Raw genomic sequence first — 8095 nt, forward strand, 5'->3', positions numbered from 1 at the left:
CACTCCGGTTTTATCCGAAACTCTCCGGAACACTTCCGATGTCCGAATAACATGGTCCAATATATCAATCTTTATGTCTCGACCATTTTGAGACTCCTCGTCCTATCCGTGATCACATCCGGGACTCCGAAAAACCTTTGGTAAATCAAATCACATAACCCATAATACATATCGTCATCAAACGTTAAGCGTGCGGACCCTACGACACTACAAAAAAAGACACATCCGTGACATTTTGGGCCGAATGATTTTTTTTCTGTCATACTTATGACACTTCTATGACGATAATTCTGACAAAACCCGATATCATCATAGATGTGGTGGGCTCCTACTTCTATGACAAAAAATCATGACAAAAAATGGGCTTTTCGTCCTGGGCGGGCCGGAGACGCAACTGCATGACATTCTTTGGGCCGTCCATGACGGAAAAACCGTGGTAGAAGAGAGGGCGAGGAAAATATCGGGGTGTTCCCGGTTACGGTGGGTGGTCGGGGCCGAGCGATGCATGGAGGTTTGCGCGTTTCTCTCGTACACGCACGCACGTGGGTGCGATGCGTTGGGCTCTAACTGAACCCTAGCGAGGCGTTCGCCTACTGAACCCGAGCGATTGCACTGCAGGCTACGCTTTACTGAACTCGAGTGATCGATCGATGGCTGTTAACTGAACCCGATCGAGCGATTCCTTCGCTACTGCTGCTAACTGAAGCCGATCGATGCTGCCTCTAGATGAACAGAGAGCGTTGCTGGGGGTGGATGAACAGGACCTCGTGGTGTTGCCTCTGGATGAATAGGACCCCGATCGATCGAGCCGGTTGGGGCTGGATGAACAGGACCCCGTGGAGGGCTGGATGAACAGGACAACCCCGTGGAGGGCTGGATAAACAGTAGACGGTGGAGGGCTGGATGAACAGTAGCCCGTGGAGGGGTGGTTGAACAGGAGCCTGTGGAGAGGGCTGGTTGAACAGTACCCGGTGGGGTAGCGCGCGGTGGAGGCTGGATAAATAGGAGCCCGTGGATGAACCGTCGCAGGTGGAGGCTGGAGGAGGTCACCGGTGGATGAACAGTAGCTCGTGGAGGCTCGAGGGGGTCGACGATGAGGGAGTCCTGGATTAGGGGGTCTCCGGACAGCCAGACTATATCCTCTGGCCAGACTGTTAGACTATGAAGATACAAGATTGAAGACTTCGTCTCGTGTCCGGATGGGACTTTACTTGGCGTGGAAGGCAAGCTAGGCAATACAGATATGTATATCTCCTCCTTTGTAACCGACCTTGTGTAACCCTAGCCCCCTCCGGTGTCTATATAAACCGGAGGGTTTTAGTCCGTAGGACAACAGACATTCATACCATAGGCTAGCTTCTAGGGTTTAGCCTCTTTGATCTCGTGGTAGATCAACTCTTGTAATACTCATATCATCAAGAACAATCAAGCAGGATGTATGGTATTACCTCCATCAAGAGGGCCCGAACCTGGGTAAACATCATGTCCCCTGCCTCCTGTTACCATCCGCCTTAGACGCACAGTTCGGGACCCCCTACACGAGATCCGCCGGTTTTGACACTGACATTGGTGCTTTCATTGAGAGTTCCAATGTGTCGTCATCATAAGGAAGATGGCTCGCCTCGTTGTCAAGGACCACATCACCTCTGGGGGATCCCTGGCTATAGGCCAAACTCTCCGACTAGGCGGCTTCGTCATGACCGCCCGCTCGGCCGCTGCGCTGACAATGACCTCTCGGGTCATCGAAAATAGCCTCCACATCGGCTCAAAATTTGCCGAGCAGATTGATCCAATGGAGCTCTCCTCTTTGAACGAGCTCTTGGATCGCATTGCCGCTCTGGGAGTCACTACAGACTACGATCGGATCAGGCTTAAACCCGACCAAAGGGAGATTAACTCTCCGTCGGTCACCCATCAGATAGCGGTGGTGGAGGAGCAATGTGGAGATTCTCCCTCTACCCCGAGGACGAACTATGTCCGGATTCCCGAGCCCTCCGAACAGGATACTCGCTCACGAGAGGACACCGCCCTAACCCTGAATCCAGAATCAGGCCGCATACCGAACCCATAGGGAAACATCCCGGAGCCCGAACTTCCAAGATCTGAAACTCCCCTGCCCCGGGATCACAGATTGGGTCAAGGTCTGGACTTAAATCCACCCACCCACCTAGATACAAACGATCTTTCCCACGTTAGGCAAGTGCCCCAAGAGACAATACATCACTATTGTGCCAGATTCCTCCTTGTAATGAACAAGGTCAAGGACTGTCGCGAGGAAGATGCAATTTTGTTCTTTTGCAACAATTGCATGGACAAGGGAGTCCTCAACGCCATAAGTCGCCGTGACGTTGCACACTTCGCTGACTTAGCGGCCATAGTATGGAAATACGGTGCGACGGAAAGTGCTTGGAAAATCCAAACGCAATTTTGGGATAATCCGGCTCTGACAAAACCCCCAGTCTGAACTAAAAGGGTGCACTCTCATAAGTCGCCCGACTCAATTACAAAGAAGCAAAAGCCCACTACAGGGCGTGGAACCGTATTGGAGGGATGGATCAACAGGCCCTGCAAAATCCATAGTACAACGGATACCATATCAACAAACAACCTTAGAGCATGTTGGGTCCTCCGGCAGGTGGCCAAAAGCGGTGAGGATCTTCTCACCCAAAATACCTCAGAGCACCTTCCCACAGATAACAACACAGTATTAACGGTCTTCGAGACCTTCACCTCAAATAATAGGCGTAAGCGAGCACTCCGCAGCCTTGCCAAAGTCTGCCACATGGCAGCAATAAATCCATGGAGCGACACGGCTATCACCTTCAATTCCAGTGACGAACCTAAATTCCAAAAAGCCGGAACACCAGCCGCTTTGGTCCTTAGTCCAATTGTGGACGGCTTTCGGCTCACTAAGGTGCTCATGGACGGCGCCAGCGGATTAAACCTCATTTATGAGGAAACTCTCCACAAAATGGAAATAGACAACAACCGTATTGAGCAAAGCAGTACGACCTTCCGAGGAATCATCCCTAGTCAGGAGGTCCGTTGCGCTGGGAAAATCACACTTGATGTGGTATTCGGCACTCTGGAGAATTACAGGTCCGAAGAAATTACATTCCAGGTGGCCTCGTTTAGTAGCGGATACCACGCCCTTCTAGGGCGGGAGGCATTCACGATTTTTCAAGCCATACCCCATTATGGGTACATGAAGCTCAAAATGGCTGGACCCAAGGGAATTATCACTCTAGCTAGTGATCCGGACATAGCACTCCGCGCCAAGAACAAAACAGCCACACTAGCCCTCGAGGCATTATCTGAAGCCCTTGTGGCGGAGGAGTTAACCGTGCTGCGCTCCACGGTGGACAGGGACGACGTGATACTAGACAAAAGATCCAAGTCCACCTCCTTTAAACCAGCAGACGAAATAGTTAAATTCCAAGTTCATCCAACGGACCCTACAAAAACAGCATCCATTGGGGCACATTTAGACCCTGCTGTAGACGCCGCACTATGCGAGTTTCTGTGCGATAATTGGGATATATTCGCCTGACATCCTTCAGACATGCCAGGAATCCCATGCAGATTGGCCGAGCATAGCCTTAATATTCTAAAAGGATTCAAGCCAGTCAAGCAGACTCTTCGGCGTTTCTCCGAACCTAAGCGACAAGCCATGGGAGAGGAGCTAGCCAAGCTACTGGAAGCCGAATTCATTAAAGAAATAAAACATCCGGATTGGCTAGAAAACCCAGTGATGGTACCAAAGAAGGACAAATCCTGGTGCCTATGTGTTGACTTCAAAGACCTTAATAAGGCTTGCCCAAAGGATCCCTTCCCACTCCCTCGCATCGATCAATTCATCGACGCTACCGCAGGACATGAATCATTGTGCTTCCTCGACGCATACTCCGGTTACCACCAGATTAAGATGGCGGAGTCTGATCAAGCTGCAAGGGCATTTGTAATGCCATACGGCCCCTTCTGCTTTAACACAATGCCCTTTGGGCTCAAAAACGCCGGCGCAACATATCAGCGCATCATCCAGACATGTCTGGAAAAGCTGATCGGTAAGACTGTGGAGGCATATGTAGACGATGTAAACCAGACACGTCGACTCTTTAATAGACGACTTGAGGCTCACGTTCACCAATCTCCGAACATACGACATTAAGCTCAATCCGAAAAAATGCGTTTTCGGCGTTCCCGCCAGAAAGCTCCTGGGCTTCATCGTCTCCAATAGAGGAATTGAAGCAAATCATGCTAAAATCCAAGCTCTATCACAGTTGGCTATCCCAACTGACCTCAAGCGAATCCAGAAATTGATTGGATGCATGGTGGCTTTAAGCCGCTTTATCTCCCGTTTAGGAGAAAAGGCATTTCCCCTTTATCGCCTTCTTCGGTGCACCGAACACTTTGAGTGGACGGACGCAGCCACGGCCGGACTAGAAGAAATAAAAGCCATCCTGGCCACCAACCCAATCCTGGCCGCACCAACTGTTGGTGAACCAATGCTATTATATATAGCGGCAACTCACCAAGTTGTAAGCGCAGTGCTCGTCGTCGAACGAGAGATGGACGAACATAAATTCCCACTTCAAAAGTCGGTATATTATGTATCCACCGTCCTCACTCCATGCAAATCACGGTACCCACATTACCAAAAGATAGCATACACGGTATTTATGGCATCCTAGAAATTACGACACTACTTTCAAGAGTGTTTGATTACGGTGGCCTCCAAAGTACCACTCAATGACATAATAAACAACCGCGATGCCACGGGCTAGATTGACAAATGGGCCATCGAGCTCCTCCCCTTTGACATAACATATAAGCCACGACGAGCCATTAAGTCGGAAGTACTGGATGATTTCATAGACGAATGGACAGAAGCCGAACTCCCTAAAGAGTACGGCGCATACTCCAATTGGATCATGCACTTTGACGGCTCTAAAATGCTGGCTGGTCTGGGGGCTGGCGTCGTCCTAACATCTCCCACCGGAGATATAGTGCAATACATGCTCCAAATACTATATGCAGACTCCAACAACGCAGCCGAATACGAGGCCCTACTACACGGCTTCCGGATGGCAGTCTCCATGGGCATCGAACGCCTACAGGTGCATGGGGACTCGAACCTCGCAATATCCCAAATAAATGGAGACTTTGATGCCAAGGATGCGAAAATGGCGGCATATGGCAATGCCGTCCTTAAAATGTCAGCTCGGTTCGAGGGGCTTGAATTCCATCATGTGGCTCGGGAAAACAACCAGGCGGCAGACATCCTAGCCCGTCTCGGTGCTAAACGCGACCCTGTCCCACCGAACATCTTCTTGGAAAGACTGTTTAAACCATCCGTGGTATGGGAAGGGGACACCGACAAAAATAGTCCGGACCCGGCCACAACCCCAGATGCCGAACACTCTGACCCAATCGGAGGCTCTGCCACCGAAATAACACCTTCAGCCCATGTGATAATGGCCGTCATCGCCCTGTGGACAGAACCATTCCTGGCCTACCTAACCAGACATGAATTACCCGAGGAACAAAACGAGGCCCGCTGCATAGTGCGGCGATCTAAAGCCTACAAGGTCCATGAGGGAGAGCTTTATAAGAAAAGCACAACTGGAGTCCTTCAAAGGTGCATCTCTGAAGAGGAAGGGCGGAATCTTTTGGCGGAAATTCATGCCGGACTCGGCGGTCATCACGCTGTAGCCTGGGCCCTTGTAAGCAAGGCCTTCCGTACAAGTTTTTATCGGCCGACGGCCCGGGCAGATGCACAGCATCTGGTACAGCATTGTGTCAGTTGCCAGCTTTTTGCAAACCAAAGCCACATGCCACCTACCGCCCTCCAAACATCCCCGTTACTTGGACCTTTACGGTCTGGGGGCTCGATATGGTCGGACCCCTCAAAGGGGTAACCCATAAGAGGAAATACTTACTGGTCATGGTGGATAAATTCACCAAATGGACAGAAGCCAAACCTGTCAAAACGGCTGAATCCGGACCGGTGATAGACTTTATATCCGGGGTTGTACACCGTTATGGTGTCCCCCATAGCATCATCACTGACAATGGCACAAACTTTACAGCCGACGAGGTGAAACTTTGGTGCAGCAACATGGGCATCAAGCTCGATTATGCTTCTGTCTATCAGCCGCAAACTAACAGTCAAGTTGGACGAGCGAATGGTCTTATCATGAGCGGCATTAAACCCAGATTAGTCCGGTCTTTAAAGGGATCAGACACTCATTGGGTAGAGGAGCTCGACTCCGTACTATGGGGGCTGCGGACCACGCCGAATCACACTACCGGATACACACCGTTTTTTATGGTGTACGGCGCTGAGGCGATGCTGCCTTGCGACATAATTCATGACTCACCTCGAGTGCGCATGTACGAAGAAAGAGAGGCCGAGCTTGATCGGCAGGACAGTTTGGATGCCTTGGAGGAGGAGCATGACGTGGCAAAAGCTCATTCCGCATTCTATCAACAATAGACTCGAAGGTATCAAAGCAGAGAAGTGCGGGCCAAAACCTATAACGTTGGCGAACTAGTTCTACGCCTGCCGGAGAAGAAAAAGAACAAGCTCAAACCGAAATGGGAAGGTCCCTTCATTATCGACCAGGTTCTGACCGGTGGAGCATACCGTCTGCGGGATGTATCGAATAATCAACTCGAGCCAAACCCATGGAACGCAGCCAGACTCCGAAGATTCTACGCCTAGCGCTGTAATCTATGTTCGTCTCCTTACCTCCATGAGTTTTTTGGACACCTGTTTTCTCTCTCTTTCTCTCCCTCTTCTCTCTTCAAGGCCCTAAGGGGCTACATTTGTGTCTTGGTTACACATTCTTGACGCACTAACCGCGCTCAATATACCTGGGGTCTTCCTATACAGAAGCTTAATCTAATTACCTTTCTGGGCTTTATGCCCTGCACATGTGTTATTATTCCGCATGTACCTTTTTTCGCCATTATATGCATCGATATGACTTAAGTTTTGGCCAAGCTGGGTTGCCTGGCTCTTGTATTTATGCCCCACGTTCCCGTTAATTCGGCTAGGGCATAAGGGGAGCACCTCTGCGATTGTTACTGCCGGGTTAGCCGGATGTGTACCTCAGACTGGGTGAAGCCGAAAGCTAGCGTTCTTAAGGGAATATTCGGTCGGTGAATAAAAGATGACTTTCATTTAAATTACTACACGCCCCTAGATGTTTTTACCCCGCGTCTCACAGTTCGGACATTCACATTAGGGCATGCGTACCCAGGGAAAGGAACCCTTAACGGAACTATTCTCCCTGGATGATGTTTCTTACTATCCATGTAATATAACATAGCTAGTTCGGTACTTGTCTGTTCAAGCACTTATGACCCCTACGCTTGGTTTCCATGCATACCCCGGTTTTTATATAACCGAGTGGGTATTCGGATACACTCCGGACTATCGGGTCCAGAGGTTGAAGCGAAAAGGTCCGCCATGAGAAATGATTTACAATCCAGCTAGGGTCATTACATATGTCACTTGAAGTACACCATCACCAAGACTGATTAAAATTTTCTTCTATGCCCTCCAACAGGCCGTCTAGCCTACAATCCTGTTGGGAATACTTTGCGGCTAATTCTACTTTATCATACACTAAACTGACGGGGATCTCTTTCCCATCGGGCCCCACAGGTCTGACCTCGGCCATGTGGTTTGGGTCAGCCTTGGTATATCGTGTCTTCACCATAGCCCAGGCTCCCCTCGCACCTTGTCGGCAGGCTGATATTTTCCATAATCGGAAGCGCCACCGCGCTCCCTTGAGCTTCTCTATAAGCTCCCACATGCCTCCTGGTGGGGACGTGGATGGCCACAAGGCTTGAGCAATACTCTGCAGCACCTGCCGAACTTGTTCATGCAGTTGTGAGAGCTATGGTAGAAGATCACCCGAAGACCCGGGCATCTCCTCCGCGGGATGACCTGTCAGCATACCTGGAGACATAACGCTGTTAGCAGGTTTCTCCGCCGAACTCGTTTAAAAAGTTCGTTCAAGCACTTACTAAAAATGTCGCGCCGAAGCCGTTTATTCTCCTTCACGGAGTCCGCAAGCTGGGCTCG

This window comes from Triticum dicoccoides, chromosome 7A (assembly GCF_002162155.2).
Source record: "Triticum dicoccoides isolate Atlit2015 ecotype Zavitan chromosome 7A, WEW_v2.0, whole genome shotgun sequence".
Taxonomy (NCBI): Eukaryota; Viridiplantae; Streptophyta; class Magnoliopsida; order Poales; family Poaceae; genus Triticum; species Triticum dicoccoides.